Source organism: Callospermophilus lateralis, chromosome Y (genome assembly GCF_048772815.1).
Source record: "Callospermophilus lateralis isolate mCalLat2 chromosome Y, mCalLat2.hap1, whole genome shotgun sequence".
NCBI classification, from domain to species: domain Eukaryota; kingdom Metazoa; phylum Chordata; class Mammalia; order Rodentia; family Sciuridae; genus Callospermophilus; species Callospermophilus lateralis.
In genome coordinates, this window is record NC_135326.1 from 7,934,081 (window position 1) to 7,937,725 (window position 3,645).

Genomic DNA, 3,645 nt, shown 5'->3' on the forward strand with positions numbered 1-3,645 from the left:
GAATTCAGAATATTAATTTATCCAAGACGACTTCCCGGGGGGCAATTGTGGGTTAGTCTCCACTAAGCAATTAAAAGAAGGGTGGAGTGGGCGGCCTGCTCAGGCTGAAGAGCAGAGAAGCTGCAGCTCTGCCCCGGGAATGTCCTGGGGGGCTTCACCCATCTCCACCCTGCCTGAGGAGGACGCACACTGTAGCCAAGGTGCCTTGGGGGAGCCAGGCCTGAGTCCTGTTCAGGCTGGAACAAGAGGCAACAGGAGGCCAGGCCTGGGCCTCCAAGGAGTTGGCCTTGATTTTAGAACAGTTTTAGCCTCAAGCCAGAGGGGCTACCTCAGCACCCACACAAAAGGCCAGACTGGGCTGAGGGCTCTGGTTCAATTATGAGTGGTGGTCACAGGAGCAGAGATTTAGGAAAACGATAGGGTCTCCGTGAGCCAAGCTGGCTGGCAGTCCCTGGCTCTGAGATATTGTCATCTGGGAACCCAAACTATGGGAGTGGAATACATGCAGCTCTGAGGACCTCACCCCAAACTCGGGAATCTCAGATGCTCCCCAGTCTAACTTCTTGAGCTCGGATACGAGGCTGCAAGTGGAAAATGTCACAGTTTTCTGCACAAAACTACTAGAAATATCGCATACAATTACCTTTATGCCATGTGTATAAGGTGTGTATGAAAAATAAATGAATTTCATGTTCAGACTTGGGTCCCAATCCCAAAATATTTTATAGGAGAGTGCAAATATTCAAAAGTCCGAAAATACCTGAATGCAAAACACCTGTGGTCCCATGCGTTTGAGGTGAGGGCTACTCAGCCGGCAATACTGAAGTCAACGCTACCTGGGCCAGGGGGCACAGGCAGGCAATCCCAGTGGCTCAGTGCGGGGAGGCTGACGCAGGATGGTCGTGAGGTCAAAGCCAGCCTCAGCAACTTCGGGAAGCCCTAAGCATCTTAGTAAGACCCTGTCTCAAAATAAAATATCAAAAAGGCTGGGGATGTGGTCAGTGGTCAAGTACCCCTGGATTCAATCCCCAGTGTCAAACAAACAACAATAACGACAAAAGGCTGTCAGGGAGAGTTGGGAAGAGAAAGGAGAGACAGAGTCTTTTCTTAATGCCAAGACTTCTACTTCCACCTTATTTTAGGGTTTAATGAAACCAGAAACTTCTAGAATGGAGAACAGAGTTTCTCAATATCAGAAATATGGACACTTGCAGCCAGAGTCTTCTCCAACGTGGGGGCTGTCCTCTGCACTATGGGACGCTCAGCAGTATCCCTGGCATCTGCCCACTACATACCAGAGGCACCGCACCCCCGGCCCCAGCCCTGTGTGGGACAACCAGAAGTGCCTGCAGACATTGCCTAATATCCTCTGTGGGGCAAAATGACCACTGGCTGAGGGCCATTGGTCTAGACCAGTGTTTTTCAAACTGGGGAGGGGAGGAGCCTGTCTCAAAAATTAGTTGGCAGTAAAACCAGATGTGTGAGTGGTATCTAGCACTTAAAAAAAAAGAAGAGGAGAAAAACCATACAAAAGTGGATAAATAAGAAAATTCCAGAGCTTTTCACACATGGCAAGAGCAAGGATTATTTCATGAACCCAGATCACAATTCAGTGCCCGTGTGGGTCCTGTGCTTCTATGGGGGGTCTACTTCTCCTCGTGGACAAGCAGTTCTCTGCAAAGAAGGAATCTCACAGGAGCTCAGAGAAGTAGGGGAGAAACAGCAGCCAGAGGAATGGAGGGTGACCCAGGCCCCCAATAGGGAGATCAAGTTAGGCTGCAGCCCACCAATAGGAGACACGCAGCATGGCAAGGGCCGTCTGCCCCACAGCGTCTTGGGAACATGCAGAACACCCAGACAAGAAGGAGGGCGGAGGCCAAGTGCTCACAAGTGCTGCAGGTCTGCCCCTGGGTAGAAAGCAGAGAAATGCTGTCACAGAAAAAAACCAGTTTACTCTACCCTGTGCTAGTTTTAGGGTGGCCTATTTTGAAGTTTTGTCTTTTCTCTTTAGCTTTAGTGGGTCTGTGTTAAGAGCCCCTTTCCACCTAGAGTCGGTGCCTGCAAAAATGTTACAATATACCATGAAAAAAAGTTTGGCTAAGGATGTAGCTCAGTTGGTAGAGTGCTTGCCCGGCATGCACAAGGCCCTGGGTTCAATTCCCAGCACCACCACCAAAAAAAAAGGTTTGGCTAAGACATATTTTATACATCATAAAATTCCCCCTTGCAACTGAGTAACTCCTTGTTCTATAGAGTCAGGCCATCCTGATCCTAATCTGGCTTTAGAACAATTCCACCCTCCCCATCCCCCCAAAGAGCTTGGAGCCCACTCTAGTCAGTTCCCACCTGTCCCCTTTCTTAGGGACAACCATTAATCCTCTTATTTCTTCATCTTATTTGGACACTGCACATAAATGGGATCATATACCATGTACCCTTTGGTGTCTCTGTATGTTTTCTAGGACCACAAGTTCCAGGACAGCCTGAGCAATATGGCCAGACCCTGACTCAAAATAAAAACTAAAAAGGGCCAAGGGTGTAGTTCAGTGGTAAAGCACCCTGGGTGCAATTCCTAGTACCAAGTAAATAAGTAAATAAATCCCCAGTACCACAAAAACTGAGCAAGCAAACAACAAAAACCAGTTGCAGGTGATGCTTTATGGAGGGAGGGTGACTGTGCACTTGCAAATCTCTTCTCTTCATATTCAATATTGAAACAGAAGCAAGAGGAAGGAAGTACCTTGGGAGGCAATTTCCTCATGCTTGTTTGTGTGACAGACACAAAAGCAGGGGGTGATTCCTGTCACTTAGAGGACTCTTCACAGCTCTGGCATGAGCTTCTTAGGACCGCCAAGTTCGGCATTAATGGGAACAGTAGATTATTCGATATCCCGGGGATGCCTTCTTGTCCCACCATATGGAGACTTCTGTCTTTCGTTTACAATCACTCAATAGATACGTAATCAGTGATATCCACCATTCTGCTTAAATGTGCATAAGAATATAAATATAAAATGCTATATTTAGCAGAGAACATGAGGAAAAGAAAATTTCTACTCGTTGCCATAAACACTGAGGCTTTGTGGTATTTTGGAGATGACCCTCAGAAAGAGGCTGCTGATGCCGGGATGTTTGCAATGCTCTGGAGCATGCCCTGCCACCCCCTTATCCACCCTCTTCTGGGCTTTGAAGTCGCAAAGAACAGCAATCAGCACTTGGCTTGGATGCTTGACTAATGTTTTCTTCCTTTAACTCTAGAAAGTTACACATAGGAATTCCAAACAAGCCCAAAGCAATCTAGGATCCACACTTACCCAGGGCAAGGAGGAAACTGTATCCACTTGTTGCATTGAGGGTTACGGAGAAAAAGGTTACTAACCGTAATTTACACAAGTGGGGCTAATTTAGGACACAGTGTTTCTTTTTGGAAATGCGTGTGGCATGGGGGATCAAACTCAGGACCTCATGAAGGCAAGTGCTCTCCCACTGAGCTACACCCTGCCCCCTGCCCGACCCTCTGCATTGCATTTCTTAAATGTTAAAGGCGGGGAATGTTCTGCAACAGGGAATGGCTGATACATCCCGGCATGTGAAATTCCACACAGCGGAATTTTAAGCCTTCATTCCAAGTATGACTTCCAAAAA

General features: G+C 47.5%; 1 non-coding gene across 1 annotated transcript; it reads left to right on the plus strand.

Annotated features, from left to right (window-relative positions):
- Window positions 1-2,101: 2,101 nt before the first annotated feature.
- Window positions 2,102-2,172, plus strand: Trnaa-ggc (transfer RNA alanine (anticodon GGC)). The gene has a single exon. It is a non-coding gene; the product is annotated as a tRNA-Ala (tRNA).
- Window positions 2,173-3,645: the final 1,473 nt, after the last annotated feature.